The sequence below is a fragment of the Crocodylus siamensis genome, chromosome 13, assembly GCF_052110815.1.
Source record: "Crocodylus siamensis isolate JL-2025a chromosome 13, ASM5211081v1, whole genome shotgun sequence".
NCBI classification, from domain to species: domain Eukaryota; kingdom Metazoa; phylum Chordata; order Crocodylia; family Crocodylidae; genus Crocodylus; species Crocodylus siamensis.
In genome coordinates this window covers 8,073,855-8,095,830 of record NC_143407.1, presented here as the reverse complement: position 1 = coordinate 8,095,830, position 21,976 = coordinate 8,073,855, and the positions used below count along the sequence as shown (strand labels likewise).

The 21,976-nt window shown below is 51.7% G+C and overlaps 1 protein-coding gene across 1 annotated transcript in view; it reads left to right on the top strand.

The window, feature by feature from the left end:
• The first annotated feature begins 7,635 nt into the window (after positions 1 to 7,635).
• The window catches only part of GRM4 (glutamate metabotropic receptor 4), a 200,376-nt gene continuing 186,035 nt past the window's right edge, over positions 7,636 to 21,976 (top strand). The window contains exon 1 of the mRNA XM_090025751.1: positions 7,636 to 8,448. The gene's annotated coding sequence lies outside the window, so the exon portion shown is untranslated. The remainder of the gene's footprint in view (positions 8,449 to 21,976) is intronic.

Here is a 21,976-nt window from a genome sequence, read left to right as displayed (position 1 = left end):
ACAGGCCCCCACGCGGGTGGGTTCTTGTGTTGAAGTCGTGGTGAAGTAGCGAGGGCCTAGTTTCTACCATTGGTACTTGCAGTGGTGGGGGGTACCCTACCTTTGTGAATCGCCCTGCTGAACCGCCTGGACTGCCAGATCAGCAGGTGGAGTTCCTCCTCCTTTTAAAGGCGGGTATTGTAAAGGTAAGAGATGCAAAATGGGCCAGACCCTAGGCCATCTAGCACTTGAGTCCATCCCATTTTCAGCAGGGCATGAACTATCTGACCAGTGTCACCTAGAGAAGAGAGCCCTGGTCTGAGACTCAGGAGACCTGGGCTTTATTCCCAGCCCTGCTGCTGGCTCACTGGATGACCTTGGGCCAATCACTTTACACCTCTGAGTTTCAGTTTGCTCTTCTGGGAAATGGGGTTAATGCTGCTTGCCTCCCCTGTGAGGTCTTGGAGGATTTTCAGCTGGATGGGTGAAAACCCTGTGCTGTTTTCCAGCAGCATGGTGGCCTGGTTAGGGGCAGCCAGTGATGTGTTTGGTTCCTCCGGTTTGACTACGATGAAGCCGTATCGATCTTTGCAGATGATAAATATTGCATTACGCATTGTATATGGCAAGCCATTTGCTGATGGGACTGCATTTGCTTTGAGTATTTTATCCTTTTTTTTTATGCAATCAGCTGTCTGAAGAATCAGATCCCCACAGCCCTGTTCAGCAATCATTTCTGCATTATTTGATAAATGCCAGTGTTTCGCTCCGAAGAATGAGCATAGCATATGATGGAGGGGGGTGAGGAATCTGCTCTGCTCCACATTGCTTTAGTTGCTCCCGACAAAGCCAAGACACCTTTATTTCTCTGCACTCGAACCTTACCCCTTCTCCACACCCAGCACACTAGAAGGCAGAGACACTTCCCTCCCTGACTGTCACATTCAGGCCTTTCTGCTTGTGGCGAGCCATTGGCTGGGGTAGCGTTCCTTCGGAAGAGCTGGGTTTTTAAATGTTAATTGTATTTTGACATTCTTGATTGTGACACACATGCTGCTGATATTTTGGCTCCCGGCTGACAGCAAGCAGTACATGAAGAGGCGGAGAAGCCACTGCCATTGGGAAAGGAGAGGCACTGTCCACGAGTCTTGGAGGAATTAAGGAAGCGATCCTGTCATTTGCAGCCACATTTTCGAGAGCATCATCTAATTCCAAGTGACTCAGTTTCTGGCTCCACAGCTGGAGATGCTTCGGGCCTGAGGGTTTCTGTTTTATTCTGCTTTTTTTGGCAGGGTTGTGCACCCAAAGCTCCTATTGACTTCAGTTGGAGGTGGGGGCGCTCAGGATCTTTGCGGCCCCGGTCTTGGGTGGTTTGAGTTGAGGGGCCACATGTTGGTGGTTCCTTTGAAAAAATGGCATTGGTGGGGAATGGCTGAAACTCCATGGACTAGAGACTGTGGAGAGGGCAGGTGGGAAAGGTGAAGAGGAAGTTAAAGCTTCCTGGTCAATTGACACTGGTTAGTTCTGCTTTGGAGGTGCCTGCCGAACTGAATGACGAAGCGAAGGAGCTTTCCCTCTCTATCAGAGCATCAGCACATCCGCTGCTGCCCAGAGTGGGCCGTTCTCGGTGCGTGTGGAGGCAGGGGTTTCATTTTGCTTTGCCCCACTCCCAGTGTATCCGGTTGGTTGCATGTTGCTCTTCTCAACGGAGCCTACTCCGTCTAGCTGCTCAGGGCTGTGAGTTTATGCTTTGCTTTGACATCCATTTACCTTTTGTTTCCAGCTGCAAGTGAAAGGATGAAATGACTTTCACTTTACATAGCACGCTTTGTCTGTAGGTCTCCAGGTGCTGTATGAAGGCGTTATTCTTTCATGTCTAAAGTGAGAGGGGAGGCAGAGATAAGTGAAGATCCTTATTCATCAAGGGAAGGATATCAGTGAGCGGTGAATCCAGCTTCAAGACACAGGTCTAACGTGAGTCTGTGCAAGTCGCGATTGGAATCCAGGTCCGCCAGCTCCAGGCTCTGTGCTCCATATACCCGTTTAGCTGCCACCCAGCTGTGGTCCGGAGGACCGAAGACAGAAAAATTAATAGTGCAGTCATTCTTCTATGATCCAGGCACATTTTGTCTTTGGTTTAGTTAGTCTAAAAGGTGCAAATCTACCCTGTTTTCTGCCTGACTTCAGACTGTTATGGCTAACTACCTCTCTCTGGGCATATTAACTATCCTATGTAGTAACTCATCCAGGATATATGCATCTTCCCCAGTAAGCTTGCAAGTGGTTTTGGAGCCTTGGGACAGCTAGGAAATCTTCACCATTTGGGAACTAGGGCAGAAGGTGTCATCTGAGGAGCTGATTTAGGGCTTTACTTTTTTTTAAGGTGAGAAAGAGTCACTAAACTCATTCAGTGCTGACTCCTATAAAATGTTGGCTGGAGAGTTTTACCCAGTGATTTCTTCATGAAGTTTCTGGCTATTTAGTAAGATGCTTAATTTGAGTTTTCATTCTCTCCCCTTCAAAATGAAGATCTTTCATTTTTCTCTGTCAGTGTTAATAGGAAGATTAGTTTATTCTTATTATACAAGGACTAGAGTCCAAGGATTTGTAAGGGGATATGGAGTCTCTTGCTGATGGGTCACCAGCACAACTGTAGCTTAGGTCGGCTGTGCTGGAGTCCTCCTGTTTGTTGGCTGCTCTCTGGTTCAGGCAAGCTGAGTTGCTCAGCGAAGGCTGGTCTGGTCCCTGGTTAGCAAAGTGTCAATGTGACTAAAGTCACCACCGCAGTTGCCACTGAGAGGCCGGGGATTGAAATGGGAGCAGACAGTGAATTATTCACTGACCTTTAGATTAGTTCTTTCTCTGTACAATGGGGATGATGCTAGTTACCCACCTGGTAGGCACAACGTGCGGTTAGGATCCATCCCTGCTTGTGCCAGACCGGTGCTAAACACCATAGACTGGCTCATGTGGACAAATACCTGAAGCTAAAACCCATCCAGGCTACCTGCTAGCATGGGCAATCCTTGGACAATAGCTGCCTGTGCATAATAACCATGGTACACACAAATATTGGCCTCCAGGGTCCTGTCAGTCTAGCTTACAATCTGGGGGTGCTTTACAGCAGCCGCTTCTGTGTTCATTTAAACTGACGGGCAAGCATGGTCAAACGGAAAGGACTTGTCAGTCGAGGGGAAACTGTGCGAGTCTCCTCATGCAACAAGAACACGTGGTGCTGTGTTGGGGAGGAGCAGGCATCCCAAGCCTGGGAATGGACAGTCAAAGAGCTCTGATTTGGGTTTTACTTGGTAGGCGGGGGGGTATTGGGAGCCGGGCGCTGACAGCACGGGGAGGTAAAACCCTCGGTTGGGCTACCTGAACCTTGGTTCAAGGCTGTTGAGTCAACAGGGCTTGTTCCTTCCCACCTGGCATGGGTGGACTCAGCAGACTACCTTGAGCTTAATACCACTGGAACGAAGGGGTGGAAAATCCAACCACTGCATCGTACGTTCCCTCCCATCCCCAGGCTCTTTGTCTGTGACCGTCCCTCAGCTCAGGGTTGTGTTGAGTCACCATCCAGCTGTAAGTCATTGATGCCTGTGGCTTGGCTCAGAGCAGACTCGCATTGAGGGAGGAAGGAGAGGGTGGCGTCTTTGTGTTCCTGCTAGTCACGACTAAACTGCTTGTGTGGTGACATTCCCATCTCGAAACACTCTTGGGTGTACGTGTTCTGTATTGTTCTGTGATAAGCTCGATGATTTCTACAGCATGCTTGGCTAGAGCAACAGGCTCTCATCCCCTAGTAATGCTATATCCATGTTCCTATAACAGACTTGGCACTCTTGGCATGGGTGCGTGGAGGGCTGCACAACCTGATTTATGTTCAGAAACAGTATTTCTCTCCTTCTGAATTGGCCACTGAGTTGCAGGTAATGCCCTCTGCTTTAGATCACTGGTGCTTAAATTACTCATTCCAGCTGCATAATTTAGCATAGAAAAGTCTTGTCAAGGAAGCAGGTGAGAGCAAACCCAGAGGCACTCGGCTGCCAGTGGCAGGAAGTAGCATGGAGGTGGGCACTTGAGCATTCAGGCCAGACATTTCCCTATCCACCAGGGTTGAACGTGACCGCTCCACTCCTGTTGCAGAGGGGGCAGGGTGCGCCCCATGCTGTGACAGCTGGGGTAAGAGTCAGGGAGGATCCAGGATCTCACCTCTCCAGCCTTCCCTTGAAAGAGTTAGCATCGGGTTCCAGTAGCCCTTGTGCTGAGGGGGGTCCAACATTGCAACCTCTGAAGGTGCACACAGAAGGTGCTTCTGTCCTTCTGTCTCTGTGGCCTGGATGAGAGAGATGAGGCCACTTGGTGGGCTGGGTCCAGCGTGGTGTTGGGCCAGCCCCATGCACCAGATATAGCTACACATGCAGCAAGACCCTGCGTGCTGAATCCAGCCATGGAGTGAACCTGCATGCCAGCCTCACCACACACCAGTGTGATCTAGTGCACAGGGCTACGTCATCCGGCTTGTGGGGGTAGAGCTAGAGTGTTTTCTCACATCCTGAAATTTGGCAGCACAGGAACAGCAGTTAAAGCTGCCACCTCTCCCCTGCCAACAATTTTCCAGACCTGTGGGGAGATCCAAGGGCTGGATGACATGTCTTTGCAGGCTCAGTCTGAACTATTGAGCACCACTGGTGTGGAGGATTGGCACAGGGCTTTGCTTTAGCTGATGACAAGTGGCGGCCTGGCCAGTGGTCAGGATAAGAGAGATGGTCCTTGCATAATTTTCCCTTGGAGAAGAGGTAAGTTTGATTTCAGAGACGACCCAGCAGGGAGGGAGCAGCCGTGAACAGAGTCCCCAGAGATGCACTTAAGCCTTTCCAGGAGGTTTCTGGTCCCCCTCACCCCACCCGCAAGCCACCATGAGTGATGACAATGGAATGGAATATGCCACCATACCGTGGAATGACCCTATTCGTTCTGCTATACACTCCTATAACGGCCCTTCTCAAGTGGGAAGTGACTGCTATCCCCCAGTGGGTACTGCTAGACTGATGCTAGAGCTCTGATGACCCAGGAATTATGGAAGAGGCAAGGATTTTTTTTTTTTTGGATGATATCTTTTATTGGATCTGTTGCACAGTTGGGGTAAAGTTAGACAAAATTTGGAATGTGAAGGACTGAATCCTGTTGGGGGCAACTCTGTGGAATTACTCCAGATTTTCACTGGCGTAAAGACAAGGAGGAGTTGGTCCAAAGAGTCTGAATCTTTTCTTACTTGCACTGATTTTTATAGCCTTGCAGCTTCCTTGATTTAAATCCTCCTGATTTTGCACCATGGTAATGACAGCCTATGGGGTCTCAGCACTTCATGGGTAGGTTCTGATTTTTTTTTTTTCCCTTCAAGCCAGCCCCTTTCCTTTGTAAAGGAGCTTTTGGGAACGTGATTCTCCAACTATCAGAAGCTCCTTCTATAAATGAGATCCTTGCAACAGAAAGATCTCTTTGCAGCAGGTGAAGTAATGGATATGATCTTGCTTGTTTCCAAGTCGCTGGGGATTTACCATTGATTTTAAAGGGACTAGAGGCTATCTGGTAGACTTTGGGGGTGCATCGTGGGTTCCAAGCTCCTTTTTGAAATCCTAGCTGTTAGCAATGCAGTGGGTGCTGTTGGTTACCAAACACTTGCTAAATGGGGTCCACACCCTATGGGAAATCCAGGCTGAGCTGGGGGTGCTGAGCAGTTGAACCCCTATTGTTAAGTTCTTGAAAACCTGACCCTGTAACATGATGGATCTTATTAGCTCTAACATGCAAATGGGAGATAAGACACCTTGGTATGTGCTCAAGCGTCCTGCTGTACACCTAGACATATGCTTATGTGCCTGGAATAACGTAGTATTTGAGAATTCCCTAGCTCAGCTTGCAGGTGAACACCAAGATCTCTCAGTATTTATATGAAGAGTCTGATGATGCTAGTTAAGGTGGCAGGGGGGGAAAAGGCAAATCAGAATCTGCAGCTCCAATGTGAAGCCGGGTCCTTCTCGAGTAAAAATGACTGGGCTATGACCCATGGCTTTATAGTATTTTTTTAGCTTGATGTGCCTTGAGTTGGTGTGTTGAGATGTATAGGTATGCGCTTGGCTGTCCCTTTGAAACACTCTCTCAGTGCCATGGACTGAAAGGCATGCTTCGAAAGAGCTCCAGTGACCGATTATCTATCAGTCATTACCGTGATGGATTGAAGCAGTTAATGTGTCAATGGTTATTACTAGGGGGCTTTTTCTCCACTGGATTAATGAATTGATGGACCACAATGACTTCTTCAGGGCCACTAGAGTATGCCAAGGAGTTGTTTTATTAGCAAAGTGAGATGATGTACAATCCGCACGCTATGGGCTACATTGCCCACGTGCAGGAAACGTTATTATTTAATGACTTGTACTACAGTAGCATTTAGAGAATGCTGTTGAAACCAGGGCCCCAGTAGGCCAGGTACATTATAAACATATCAGAGATGGTGCCTGCCCCAAACAGCCTACAGTCGAAATATGCTACATGCCTAAAACACACCTTTCATTTGAGGGTCTTGGAGTGTTTTGGAGACGAGCATTTAAGCTTTGCAAGCAACCCCCTGAGATGGTTGGCGTGTTTGTCTCCATTTTGCAGGTGGAAGAATGAGGCTCAGTATCCCTTCTGAGTTGAGACAAAACTCTAAAGAATCCAGGAGGAGTAAATATTGTGGTCTTTAAATCTTATTTAGCAGAAATATTAATGGAAAGTTCGCCGTTGCGCATAGGCAGTTGCCACTACTTAAATATCTATCAATTATATGCTCTCAGGGCCCTCTATTCCATTATGGGCAGCAACACATCTTGATTTTAACTAAAGACATGTCTTGCATTAGCAGAGCAAGAAGATGCACTGGAAATCATAAGCAATTAGATGATCTGTCTATCAAATCCTCCCTCCAAGGTGAAGGTATAAACACGTTTACTTTTAAAAATAAGAATCCTGGGCTAGACAATTAACTATACATTTCTGACGCAGCTTTGTAGGGGTGATGCATATTTTTTCCACAGCTAGATTAAATAAAGAGTTCATGGATGGGGAGAAATGGAGTTTCCAGTGGAAATCCTCCTTTCTCCCTCTCCTGTTGATGAGACTGTGTGTGTATGAGAGAGAGGGAGAGGTGTGTAGGGTGTTTCTGGGCAGTTTGTGTGTCCATTTGTGGCATGGAGTGTGCAGGGTTTGGAAAGTGTGCAGGATGGCTTCTTTTTCTGTGCGTGTTTTTGGTAGTTCATGTGTGTGTGTTTGTGGCGGAGGGTGTTTGTTTCTGGGTTAAGTGTGTGTGTGCAAAGTGTTTGTGGAAGGGCTTGTACGTGTCAGTTCGTGCTGAAAAGTGTGCATATGTAAGGGTTTAGAATGAGTGTCTGGGTGCGTGTGGGGGTGTATTTGCACACCGGCTCACTCCTCTTCCCCTGTAGCACCACCGAGGTGCACTAGTACTTTAAAAGGCTGGCGAGAATCTGAGCCTTGGGCTTCCTAGCAGCTCTTAATGCAAAACTTCCAAGGCTCCCTCCCTCTCTCTGGCTGCTGTGCTTTCTGTTTAGCAGATGTTATCAGATTGAATTTAGTTTAGCGTGACTGCAGCTCCCTTCCCCTCGCTCGGCTCAGACACACAGCCCTGGATGTTTTGCAGAGCTGAGCCGGCGGGGGGGGTGAAGACCATCCGCTCGCAGTGGATCTCCCCGCCAGACCGAGAGAGGACCTTTTTGGAGGGTTTCTATTGCTGCTGAATGACAAGAAGGATTTCTCTCTATCTCTCTTCCATCCCGCAAAGCCCAACCATCGCTCCCGCTCCCCTCCCCGGAGTTCTGCCGCTTTTATGCGTCAAATTAAAGGGTTTCTTTTTAAATTGAAAAGGCAACTGGATGGTGTGCCCTGGCGGAGCCTGCTTTCAGCCTCATTAGCCCTGGAATACCGCTTTTCTTCTGCAAGATCTGGGGTGGATAACAGAGTTGTTTTTTGTTTTTTCCTTTTTTTGCCCACCCGCTTCGCCCCAAAGCCAGGCTGCGGGAGCCCACTCTTTCAGCCCCGCGGTGCACGGACAGCCCCTCCGGGTCTAGCTCAGGCGCCTTGGCGAAGGGGGTGTGCATAAGTGTGGGGGGCACTGCCACCTCCGAAGCCAGGTCAGAGCCCACATTATTCATTCCTCTCCAGCCCTGGGGGCTGGCAGAAGAGGCGAGTCGGATCCCTGCTCTGGCCAGAAGCGGAGCTTGGAGACTCCCGGGCCAGCGGAGGGCATCGCTGGGGCCACGCAGAGCCGCGCAGCACCCAGCCCGCGGCCGGGCGGCCCTGCACGCGGGACGGGCTCTGCGCGGGGCAGGAGCCGAGCGAGGCGTCTCCCGGGGCGGGCGGCGGCGCTTCAGCACCGCGGCGCGGCGGACAGCTCCCGCCCGGCTGCCGAGGGTGAGTTGTCCCCAGCCCCCGGCACCCCCGACGGCCAGAGGGCCGATCTCCCCGGAGAGCCCCGCCTGGCTGGCACCCCCGCGCTGCCGGGGTGCCATTCAGGCGGGCAACTCCGCTGTTGCTCCAGCCCTGCGACTGTGTTGCTGGAATAAGCGCCCCCCTTGGGAGGGGGGGAGCTTGGGGGCTTTGCTGGTTGGAGAGCACATGAATGCCCCCATCAGCACGGGGAGACGGGTTGGATGAAGCATGCAGGGAAGGGTCCTGCGAGTGCAGTGCAAGGAAGCGCTGAGATTGCAGGTCTGAAGAGAAAAGGTGTGTGTGGGGGGGGGGAGGGGGGCACAGGGGAGCTTCCCCTTCACCCTGTCACACACAGAGCCGGACCGAGACTGCTGCATCTCTCTCCGTGCCCCTGTGCTAAGGGGGAGGCACATTCGACTTCAGGCAACATGCAGCTTTGGCAGGCTGCCTCAGCCGCTTCTCCCTCTTCCTCTCTTTCCTTTTAATATGGCATCTGCTTAAGTGTTTCATTCTTGTTTGTTTGAATCTATCTGGGATTTTTCTTAGGTTGGGGTGGGGGGGGGGGAGGGGGGAGACTGCGTCAGTGTGAGCCGCAGCAGAAAGACTTCAAACAATCCACAAATTTTAATTCTAGCCTAACAATTTCCAGGGGAAAAATGAGGCTTCCCCCGGCAGTCAGGAAGGTAAATCGAAATGAAATAAGGGGGTGATTTGATCCTGATCCAGATGCTAGCTGGTCGAGCCAGGGCTGACAGCCTTATGCAAAGTCTGCTTGGCTGTTTCAATCTGTCTTCCTTTTCCTCCTCAACTAAATGCATTACTAACAGTTTGCATCTGCAGGCATCAGACCATGGTGGACTCTCTCTCTTTCTACCCTTTCCTTCCAAATCTTTTTGCGTTGCTAATCCACTGCCTCCCCCGGTACCTCCACTGTACTTTGGAATTGGAAATGAGTATTGGGATTTTGCTAACAGAAACAACCCATGCCTCCCCCAACCCCCTTTCCCGGCTGTATAAAACCTTTGAGGTTATTTACTTTCTATGCTGCACAGTCCCAACCATCTCCCTTAACTCATGTCCATCTAGGGAGACTGGAATCCCATTATCTCTTCTGGGAGGGGATGGATTTCCTAATACCCTCTGCAGAAGAGATAACTGCCCACTGAGGCCAGCAAAGGGATTGCAAATGCAAAGAGCAGCAGAGAGTGACTCAAACCATGGACTAGAGGATCAGTCAAATGCACCCACATGTCCTTTGCTGGTTAGGTGGGTTCTTCGCTAGCATTCAGCTGGTATTGTTGCAGTGGTCTCCAGCTTTCCTGGCTTCCTGGAGGGGCAGGGGGTGAGAAAAAGCTGGAGATGGAAGAGGCAGAAGAGACTCACTGAACCTGCATCTACTCACTGTAGAAGGGCAAAGGTCTGTGTTTCTATTGCACGGAGTAAATAGCTGCTATCCAGGCTAGGTCAGGAGAAAATCCCTGTTGTGAATGAAGTGTGACTAGACTGAGACACCATCTCATTTTGGTTGTGTATAAGAAGCAGAGGATCAAGGAGTAAGGCCACTTTTCCAACAGGCTCTACATGAGCTAAAGAGGTTTTTGGTGCTCTCCAGAGAAATGCACTTGAGAAAGTGAAATCAAAGCTGTGCCTGTTAGCCGGTATACAAACACAGGCTGCATTTTCTTCTGGAGGGCTCTCTCCCTAATCAGCGCTTTTGGCAAAAGCGGAGCTGGGATTTGTGTTGATAAAGAAGAGGTGATGGGATCTGATTGCACAAGGAGAAGCTGGGGAGGTAGTAATAAAATGCCTTCCCACTTCCAATGAGAGCTTTTGTCCTAAGTTGTTTGAGGTGTAATGAGTTTGCCATGTTCTATTCAACCCTCAGGCTGCTTTTGCCTCGGGAAGCCCCCAGCTATGGCTTCGGTTGCATCTGCTTTTAAGAGGCTCAGAAATGAGTCATCATTATTGCTGGCTGACCTTTGGCACTGGGTTTGAAGAGGGGACAATAAAGACAGGTTTGAGGTGAGTGGTATTGGAGAACACGGCAATTTGGCCCGTTGCCTTTAAACGTTGGCCAGTGGAGACAGGCCATTAGATCTGTTGAATGCATTCAGGAACTCGGGGAAAATGCCAATAGCCACTAAAATGAGCTCATCTCCCTTCTCCTTTCCTTTTTTATAGTAAACGGGACTGAAATGAGGAATCCTGTTTCTAACTCCTAACGGAGATTTGAGCCTTGGAGTTTCTTTCCCCCACAGACCTCTGGGCAGCTCTGCGCGCCTGGAGGAGTCTGCGGTGGTTGGTACCATAGCTGGGTAGTTCAGGGCTGGAGCGTCCAGGTGGGAGGTACAACCTGCTCACTCTGAGCCGCGGTTTCACAATAGCATACACTGAGTTCTGCCCAGACAAGTGCTGCTGTCACTTCTTTGCATCCATGGGTTGTTTTGCCTGTCTCCTTCATTCATACATCCTGGCCAGCTATCCGCTGAGTTGCTGCTGGGGTGGGAGCTCTTATGAAGAGCTGAAGGAATGAAGAGCAAAAAGTAGGAAGTCCCATCCTGGGTGAGACCAGGGGTCCATCAAGTCCCTTATCTGGTCTCTGGCTCCAGCCAGCCACCCAGGAAGGTACAAGAAGCCCTGCAGCGATGGATATATTTCCTTGGTTGCTGGCTCTCGCAGATCTCCATCATTTACAGCATAGCACAAAGCAGGAAGCCTTCCAGCTTTTAAGTGTAAACCAGCCATTGCTTGCAAAGCGGCCGCCCAAAGGAAGGAAGGGAGGCCCAGTGGTAAGGGAACTAGCTTGGGGTCCTGCAGACCTAGCTTCCATCCCCTGCTCCATGCAACCTTGGGCTACTTGGTACCTCAGTTTGCAGCATATGAAGTGGGGGTAAGAGTGTGGTTCTCTTTCCCTGGAGCGCCATGACAGTCAGTGCACCAAGGAGTGTGAGGTGGCCAGGTCCTATGGGGATGGATCCATGGAGAAGAAAAAGAGGGCGGGAAGCTTGATGTCTCATGCAGTCTCAGTCCCTGGGGACTGTGAGCTCTTCAGCAGTGTCCTGGTGGGCAGTAAAGGGTTAGTCTTTGAGAACAGAGGCCTGAAAAACCTTGTCTCACAAGCTAGAATAGGGAACACGCTGCTTTTAATTTGCCACATGATGGAAAAGTTGCCTTCCTTCCCAGCCTCCCTCCTCCCTTTGCATTCAGCTGAAAACTTAGCAGCACCTCATTTGCACCCCACAATCAGACCCCCTCAGTCCTCCTCCATGCCTCAATTCCTGTCCCTAAGTTCAGTCGGATGCTGGGAGCGGCTCTGCTCTCTCCCTCCCTGCCCTTCCTAGTTCTAGCTATAAGGACCGCATCTCCTGGAAGCGTAATGGCATGCGATGCACGTGCCTTACGTTACGGCCTGGCACAGAACCAGTCGGGGGACATCAGCATGCTGTGCACCTGCATCTCTCTCCGTGCTGAGGGCTTCCAGTGGTGGCTGCTTGGAAAAGATGCCCAGGTCAGGACTTGGCAGCTGCAAAAAAACCCGAGGTGCTGGGATGTGGATCTGTAGTGGGAAGATGTGGGGTACCTGCAAAACACTAGGTGCAAGCAGGGAGAGTGGAGTTGGCCAGCTCTGTCTCACTAAGGCCAAGCTGCCCCAGTTTCCAAGAGGGTACTGTGTATTAATTGAGAGATTTCGCTGCAGTTGGCACAGACTGGAGTGAGTGTTGCCTGCCTTGGCTGCCGTGGTTGCGACTACTGACTAGCACGTGTTCGCTGCTGCTTCCCATCATATCCCTGCCCTGCCTGCCTCTCTCTTGAGGGGAAATCTTGTGATCACAGCTGCTTACACGCATGGAATCCTCCTTGCATTTTCCTTTGCAACGTTGCCCAGGCCTTGAAAGCAAGGGATTAAAATTCAGCCTGCCTTACCATGGGAAGGGGAGAAGAAAGGAGGGAGGGAAGGAGTGCGCTTGCCTGCTGTGAAAGATGCACGCTCTGAATGCCACTGTGGGGGGGTGGACAGACGTGAGTCTCTCTCTCGCTGAGTTCAGTGGGCTTTGGCTCAGGCCATGGATGAGAAGGAAACCTACTTGCACTCTGGCTGCAGGTTGGTCCTTTCTTTCGGACTCCTGCATTATTTATGTCTGAGGAGCTTAATTATTCTGAACCGTGTGATTCAGAGGGAACTTCCTAGTAGCTCAGGGCTGAAACAAAATGAGCATCCAGAAGATGATGGCATTGCATCCACTAAAGACAGATATTTGCTCTGTTTCTATTTGTGTTACCATTATGCAAGAGTTCATGGTGTTGGCCAGGCTGGCTAATCCAGGACTCCTGGAATCGGGTGGTGCATTTAATTGATTTGATTTTAATACAGACTCTGTGCTTTCTAGTGTGGACTCGGTCATTGCCATGGAGGTGGTTTTTTTTTTCCCTAGGCAAACGAATACAAGGCTACTTGACCTGAATCCTTAAGGTTTTGCTTGTAAAGACATGGCTTAAACTAATCCTTCCCCCCATCCTTTTTTTTTTTTTTTCTCTTCAGCCTGATGGACTTAATGCTGCTTTTGCAATGAAGTCCACAGCCAAGTCCTCTGTAACAGCCTCTCAACTGGGGACAAAGCAGTGCAAGCTAATTGGAATATTATACTGTGATAAGACCGTCCTGGCCCTCCAAAGGATTAGCAGGTGGAGAAAGGAGCCTTATTTTAAAGAGAGACGCCAATTCTGTTCTCCGTGGCAGAACCAAAGGAAGTGCCCCCCGTGCACAGCTCTCCTCTGGGCGAGTCGTGCAAGTTGGGGTGCTCATCATTTCATTGACAGCTCTGATTTCCAGTGTGGAGACGGGGATGGGAGGGAATGCAGGACACCTGGTTTCTTTCAGCTCTGAGAGGGAGGGCTGGTCTTCAGTGGGGAGGACTGAAAGACAGGGCTCCGGGGGGTTTTATTCCTAGCTCTGGGGGAAAGTGTGAAGTAGTGGTTACAGCAAAGAGTAGGAAGCCCGGACTCCTGGGTTCTAGGCTCAGGTCTAGTGGGGGCTTGGGGGCTAGGCAATGTGGGTGGTTAGGACACCTATTCCCACCTGGACAGGTGGCTTCATTAGTTGAATTCGGGCAAATCATTTCAAGCACTCTGTGCCTCAGCTTGCTTGTCTGTGACTTGGGTATGAGGATACCTGCCTTCTTGGCTCCTAGGGGCTGATGAGGCCAAGTGGATGCCTGTGAAGTGCTTGGAAGCCACCCTCCGGGAGGCTGCTCAGCGCAAAGTGGCCGTGTCACAGTGTCGTCTTGAGGTAACCAGGCTGGTTTTACTGTCCCAGCAGCTTGGGAGCTCCAGGTCCAAGTTTGCTCTGGCTTCTGCTGATGAAAGTCTTGAGATCCCTGCAGCAGGAGCTTGCCCCTCCAAGAGCTGTCACGGTGTGGCAAAACCTTGATCTCCCTTATGGCTGCACAATCCTCCTTGCTTTTGCTTTGGGTGCATTGTGATCTGTGGAAGTGGCCGGAGGGCTGTGGTGGGAATCCACCTGGCTGGAAGCAGAGCGGTTTCTGTGTTTCTGCTTGGAGAAGTGGGTCTGTTAACTATGTTGTTGCAGGGAGCAGTAATCGTTCTGTCTCCCGACAATTCCCAGATCAAACCAAAGAGGATGGGCTGTTACTGCCATCATGGCCAACTCCAGCTGAGACCCAAGTAACTCAGCCGGGTGTTTCATTTGCTTCATACATCATTGCTGGCAACCCAGACGGTGCTGGGGGTTTGCCTGGCAATTGTGCTGATGGCAGATGAAAATCTGGCTTGCTTGCCTGCAGCTGGGTTGACTCTTGGGGGGCTTATTGGAGCAAAAGAGCTTGTTTGGGACTTGGAGACCTGCAGGGAAAGCTCTGCAGGGAGAGACCGGTTGCATTTTTGTTTTTAACAGGATCTTTTCTGATAGAAGCTGTGTGTCAGGAGTCAGCTCTTCTCTCTTGGCGGAGATCAGTGTAGCTGCAGTGAAGCCAAGAAAGCTTCACTGACTTGAACCAGAGAGGCCTTGGCTCCAACAGTCTCCCTACTGATTGCTCAGCTGTATATTGCACACCATCTGCACTGCCTCCTGTTATGGCAGGTAGTACCTGGCCCTGCAACCTTGCTCCTCAAATGCCCAATGCCCAAGCAGTGTAGTGCAGCAGCTATGCAGGTGCACGCCCTGGGTGTGCCCTGCCCGCTCTCAATCTTGGGCATGTACATGGCATTGCTAGCATCGTGCTGTGTGACAAGCAGACCTGCCCTATGTGGCAGTCCTGAGGGAGCCAGTGGCAGAGCTGGGAGTGAGAACGCGGGAGTCCTGGCACCTGGTAGCTAGCTCTTAGGCAGCAGTTGTGCCATAGATAGGGTTGGAGAGAAGGTTTTGGAGGATCTGCCAATCGTGTCAGGGCCAGCAGAAAAGGGCAGGCAGCACAACTGCCCTTTTCCAGGTGGTGGTTGTAAGTGGCAGGGGTTTATTCACAGCATCCTGCGCTCCAGGCCACTGCAGTCAAGCTGCGTGAGAGCCTGCTCTGCCCGGGGTGGATGCCAGGGAGAGCCTTGGCTTGCTCCAGAGGGTGAGGCGCGGGCAGCTGGGGGCAGGATGCCAGGGCCATGCAGAGGAACGAGCGCTGAGGGCCAGTTCTCAGCGAGCTGGCGCTGGCCTCGAGCCACTGACATCAGCAACACCGCGCTGATTGGACACCGAGCCCTTAACATGCAGCGTTACGCTTTCCAAGCTCTGCTCACAGACAGGCCGAGAGGGGGGCCATAAACCTCCCCACGTGCCTGGGAGATGGGTTTTTTATTTTATCCCCCCATTTTCTACTTGGGGAAACTGAGGCAGAGGAGGGGCCTCTGCATCAGAGGCCTAATGGCGAGTCAGTGGCACAGCGCAAGGCAGGCTTTGCTCTGGGGCCTGGGCACATCTCCTTAGCCACCTCTTTTCCCCCTGTCCCTCTGCCTTGGGGAAGGTGCAGCTTGAGGTGCTAATCTGCTCCTAGCGCACTGCAGCTCACACGTGAGACCTGTCCTTGGCGGCTTCCCTGCCTGAGGGGTCGGAGCCGCCGCTCTCCGCTCCCTCCCCCACCCGAGCACGGAGATTCGCAGCCCTTAGATCTTCATTTAGAAACCTGTCAGCACTTCCCATGCACTCTCCCGATGAATTGTTTACGACGCTGTCTGCAGAAAGTGCCCACCGAACTGCGCTGGAGGGAACCAAAGCGGCATTTGGGGGCCGATTCGCTGAACATTTAAAGAGAGACGCTAAAAAGCCCATAACCCAGCGCTACCACTTCCCTCAATTTATAGGGTAATGCCGTCTCTCTGCCTCGCTCAACCAAGCGCCATTCACCCACCGCTGTGCCCAGAGCCTGAAGTGCGGTTCCTGGCATAGGTGCTGCCCTCAAGGAACAGGCTGAGCAAACGCAGTGAGGCTTGGGAGATCTCTTGCCTTGTTGGTGGCCAGGTGAGGCCGGAGGGCGAGGAGATCCAGCCGGGAGGCTATGCCCAGGGTCTCGCTTACTGACTCTGTATGGCCTGGGGGAGCATAAGAAATCAGAACTGCCGTTCCCTGGGTGAGACCATAGAAGCACCTTGCCCAGCTTCCTGTGTTGCACGGGGCAGAGAGCGGCTGCTGAAAGGGAGAGCGAGATGGGCCTGACTGAAGGTGGAGGCTAGTCCAATGCACTGAGGGCAGGGCAGGCTCCTCTGCAAGCATCTACCATAGCCTCCCGGTGGGAGGATCTCAGCTACACACTTTATTTTTCTCGAGATGGGGGATTTTCCCCTAGTTTGCTCCTTTAGCCTTTTGGCTAGTGAGACTTGGGGGCATCTCAACTCCGAGGCCTCCAGGCCTGCACGGAGGATGCCTGCCATGGGTTCGGGAGCATCTGAAGCCCCAGGCTGAAGAGTCTGGGAGGTAGGATCCTTGCTGGTGGTAGCGCCGCGCGGACCTGAACGACCGAGCTCTGCTCTGTCGATTTGAATTCAGAACTGATTTGGCCTGAGTCGCACCCCCCGCCCAAAAAAAAAAATAAAAAAAATTGTTTCCTACATCCGTCTCCCCTCATAATATCACCAGGCTTGGAGACTTCCACGTGTTGCCCCCCTCCCTCCTGCCCGTCTGGGAGCTCACCGGCTGTGCTCTCTGCCATCGCTCGTTGGCATTCCCCACCTCCCGTGGCAGCCCATCTGGCTTCAGGTCCTGGCACTGCACTGAACCTGCACGCGCCAGAGTGTCTGATGATGCCTTCCTTGCTAGAGCCCAGAGAGGCTGCTCCGTCTTCTTTTTCCTTGGCCTGTGAACTACCCTCAGCACCGTCGGCCCCTCTCCATGCTTGGCCTTGGGGTCTCCTTCCTCTCTCAGCTTTCCTCCCTGTCTGCTCCCTTGGTGCATCCTCTCAGCAGCACTTGTCCTCCCACCACAGCTCCCTCCTCAGTCCCTTCCCTCCTTCCACACGGTCCGTCTGGTGGTGTCCTCCACAAACACGCGCTCAACTATCCTATCTGTGCCGCCAGCTCAGAGATCAGCCTCTCTGCTCTAGACCTGTCATCTCCCCAAACTGATCATCCCAACCAGTTTCTTAGCATCTCTTTGTGGATCTTTACCCCTGGCTTGAGCTCAGCACGGCTATGATGTAGCTCAGCCCTTTTTCCCCATTGCACCTTGCTGGATCACTGGGGCCCCGCCGTCCTCCTTGCTGGGTCCTGGAGGTCTCCTCTGGCTTGTACCTCTCCCTACATGCTTCGTTTCAGGCAAGGCCCAGGTCTGGAGGAGCTTTCAGCACTATGTCTCTGAGACATGGCCTTTCCTCCCCCACCAGACAGTGTTTTTTGGCCTCGAAGAATGCAGTCTTGCCTTGCTCCTACCCGTGCTGCTGCGAAGGCCACGTTGCTACCTCGCTGCATCCACCACCTCGTCCTTCCCTTCCCTCCCCCTTCTCATCGCCTCAAGCACAAGCTGTTGCCTTGCTGTCAAGGCCCTTCATGGCCCAGCCCTCTCCTTCCTATTGCTTATGGCCACTCCCAGTAGGAGCCAGATGCTGGGCTTCATGGCCAGTTTGACCCAATTTTCAGGCATCTTTCTTCTGTGCTTGGGGGTCCCCTCTGTGAACACCCCCATTAGGCTGCAAAGACCTCCCCATTACGGTAGCTCTGACAGCAGCTGTGGTGTAGACGGCGCTCCACCGTGCTCCGGTTAGATGACCTTGTGTCCAAACTGCCAGCGTCCTGGCTGTGCGTCAGCCTGCACCAGCAAAGCCTTGGCCCATTCAGAATTAACGGGTTAAAACCTCCTCGCAAAGACTTGGCCATCGATGCCATTCCCATGCAGTACATCTTCTCCACCGTCCATGCAAACAGATGGCACTAACGAATGCTAATTAGCAACTCAATAATATTACGCTGACCCACTGTCTGGATGTGTTCAGTGACGATCTCTTTCCAGCAAGCCAGCCCCGGCGCTGGGGTGCTCAGGGCTGGGTAAGTGGACTTGGCAGTTGCATGGGAGAGTAATAGATGGAGCAGACAAGTAGGAGCTGGCCTGCAGCGTTGATCTCCATTTCTGAAATTCCTGATGCTCATTATGTTCGTTCGACTCGAGTGGGGCTATAACCAGAGCCCAGGATTTATTGCCAAGGAGCCTGGCCACGCGCTCATCCTCTGATTTAGCCATTACACCATTGGCCAGAACTCGGATCCAGTCGTTGGAGCTGGGAGGGAAGAGAGAAATTCCCTTTCGTTTCAAATGGAGCGAGCCATTGTGCCGGGCTCATTACATGCTGATAGAGCGCTCGTCCGGTGTGGAGAGATGGGGTGGGGGTGGGGGCCTGCTTTGCCTCTGTGAATGCATACCAGGCCCTGTCCAAACAGCTCAGCTGCAGATGAACTAGTTGGAGAATGAGCTGGGGGAAGGTGCCACAATGTGGTTTTTGTTTCCCGTTCTGTGTTGGCAGCTTTGTGCACTTGACTGCAAAAGCACAAGCCCAGGATGGAGACGCACAATACTATGCAGCTCTCCTGTTGCAAGGCTTGGGAGGTGGGGTTCACGGCATTTCTTTTGCAGGGCTTTCCAGAGCTTGTTTGGGGCTGTCTGGGTTTATCTGGAGACGACTTCCACCCTGCTTTGATCGCTCAGTGCTGTATAGCAGCTCCTGACTCAAGTGGATTATGCTGAATTACACTTGAATGGCTGCTTCTGTAGGAGTTGTTTTGTACATGGTGGAGGATAGAAATGGACCTAGGATTATTTAACTGGGATCCTGTGGTTGTGAGTTGGGTGGGCAGCTGGCAGCTAGAGCCTCTTCAGTGCCTCTGAACTTGAACCTAGCCAACCTATATCCTGGCCTGCTTGGCAGTTTGGACTCACTGTGATTCCAGCTACATACGGCTTGCCTTGGCTATATGTTGGGCATGTGATGCATGAGGCCAGGCCTGCAGCAGGTGTAAACTGGAACATAAAGGAGTCATGCTGATTTGCACCTGCTGAGAACCTGGCCCCATGCTCATGGTAGGCTTGGTTCCTACTTCAGGATCTGAACTACTGTATGCAAACGTTAGGGAGCTGAGATCCATCTGCTGTGCACAGCACCTGCAACTGCATCCCATGGCCATTTTGTGCAGATGAAGTGAACTTGGGTTTATGAAAGTTTGTGTTCTCCATATATGTCTTAGTTAGCCCATAAAGGTGTATGCATTCTCCCTTCTCACTTAGTGTAAAACTAGGGGCTTGCTTCTGTAACCTTCACCGTGGTACTTTCCCTTTACTGACCCTGCCCCAGAAATGGGCCTATTTCAGCATGGCTGGGTGGGTGTTATCCTTGTTCGTGGAAGTGCTTTGGGCTGCAAGTTGCTCTTTAGGTGTCAGGGTATGTAAAGGGTCATGTTAGGAGCTCTCAGCTTTGGAGGATGTGTTTATGCAACTGTTAGCAGCTGGATTATTCATCCTCTCTCCCTGCCCCCACCCCAGGCTTGTCCCTCTCTTCTCCTCTTTCAGTTTTGGAGGCTGCAGGTGTTGGTGGGAGCAGTTGGGGAAGTAGTAGCTATATATTTAGGATGCTTTGCAAAGGAAGCTAGTTTGGGCTCAGCAGGGAAGAGTGGGACAGCTGAGATCTGGGACCAGCGCGTGTATGCATGTGTGAGACCAGCCTCTGGGTGTGTGTGTGCATGGAGAGGGAGCACCCTGGATGAAGAGGGCTAGGATGGAGCAGAAGGGCCTGCCAGTGACCTGCCTCCTCTCTTGGAGGCTCCTTCGACCCTCTCTCCCTGGCGGCTGGTGGCCTCTGCCTTCAGATCAAGAAGGGAGGTAGTTAAATGAGCTCAGCCCCTGCCATCTTCACTCCCTACTGTGGTATTTTTACTTTCAGCTCCCTCAGCTGATGCGATCAGAAGCTGCATGGAAAAGATTGAAAGAGAACAGAAGGGAAAAGCTTAACACCCCCCCCAAAAAAAAAGAAAAGAAAAAAAAGCGCCAGCTTGGGCTCTCTGGGGTGCCACAGACGCTCCAGGATGTGCTGAGCTCGGCACTTATGCTTTATTCCTAGGGCTCTGCTAGTTTCCTGGCGTTTCTGTGTCTATCGTTGCAGTAAGCAGAACCAGTCGAATAGGAGCTGGTTTCCCCCTCCCTTTCCATGCTCCTACCCCTTTTGAGACATGTGGGAAATGCTCTGCCTCACTGGATCTGATTTGAAATGGTAATCTGTGCCCCCTGCCCCCCCCCCCCATGAGGGACCCTCCTAGTGGGAGGCCGAGGGGCTCATTAACAAACAAATTTTGGGGCTGCCCCAAAGTTCCCAACTCCAGGAGACCCAAAGCCCTGGCAGAGGCCCAAGGGCAGCCTGCGCACAGCATGGTTGGTGAGGAGGTCCCCGCAGGGGTGAAGTCTCCCCTGCTCCTAAATCAATGCTGTCTCTTTTTAGAGGCACCTTGATCAAACACCTAGTGTGCCAGTGCCTCTATCCAGTCCTGCTGTGAGCCAGGATATGGCCTCATAGAGGAGAATAAGCCTGGGGCACATCCTTTCTAGTGTAGTATTTTTGGCCTCGCCCTGGTACTCTTGCATTTGTGTCTGCTACAGTTCCAGTACACTCCTCCTTGCCAGGTTTCCAGCTCCTTTCTTGTCCAGGAGAGGGGATGGGAAGAGACTATGTCCTGAAAAAGTGCTGAGCACTGGCTGCATTGGGCCCTGGGGATGCTCAGCTCTGCACACGGCAGGCTGTGGGGATCTCTGGAGACCCTAGTTCTGTCATGTGGCTCAATATCAGCAGGTGCCAGGAGCCTGCAGAGCTGGATGCTTGGGACCTGAGACACGCCATGCCTCACCCTTCGCAGCCAGAGGTTATCCATGCTCCACGCAACAGGGCACGGGCCTCCTGGGTTTTGCCTGCCAGGCTGGGCTGAGCAGCCTGCGTTCTCCACTACTAGGGTATTTTGCTCCTTCAGTGTCTGTGCTAGGGATTTTGCCTCGCTGCCTGGAGATGCATTTCCACGTGCTGGAAAGGGAGAAGTAATAAAATAAATAATTGCCTGCAGCGCCCAAAGAGCTTGTGCTGGGCTCTGACCTGACTTGATTTGAAGCATGTAGCCCCTGCTGGAAAAATCATTACGCTCCAGAGCGACGGTGCATGGGTAATGAAGCAAAGAAAGGTGTGTGTGCGTGTATAAGAGAGGGAGCAGCCTAAAACATCCTGTGATGGATCCAATCCCAAGTTCATTATTCAGTTTCTGTTTTGACTTGGGCTGACTGCACTCCAGATAAATCAGTGGGGCTAAATCTGGTGGGGTCTGACTCCACGCAAGGCTGTGTAACTGGGATCAGGACCGTGGTCTCCAGTGGGTTTTGACCGCCTGATTTTGCCTGAATAAGGGACAGAGTCACGAGGCTGAGAGCTTAGGGTGGGGCTTGCTTGCAAGTATTTAAAATAACCCCCCTTTTTGGGTATTGCTCTTTTACAGAACAAAAAACGGGGGCATTTGGTTTGAAGGTTTAACTTGGTTTAACTTCCTTCTCCACCCCAGAAGCAGCTGCATTTCAGTGGTACAAGAAGCAGTTCCCCTGTCTATACCCATAAGGCTCCCTTTTTAAGTACAGGTCCCTGCACAGTGTTAAGGCACCCACATGTACTGCATTTCTGCACAAGCATGTGGCTTTGTGCTTGGGAGGCTGGTGCATGTGCACACACAGTTACCCGTGTGATGACCTGAGCTGCATGTGTTGAGATGGGATTTGGGGCAGGCTTAGAGAGGAGATCAGTTTTGTGGCAGAGGTGATGAGATGCCAGCAATCTTAGATGATGAAATCCCCGGCTGAAATTCTCTGGCCTGTGCGTTATAGCAGCTCAGCCTTCACCATCCCTTATGGTCTTAATGTCTGTGGGCATCTTCTCATCTCCGCAACAGACCCTGTGTGTAACCTTGGGCCAGTCACTTAGTCCCCTGTGTCCAAGCACCCTCTGCTTTGCTTCACACTCTGTCTTGTCTATCTCATTTCCGTGCTCCTTGGACAGGGACGCTCTCA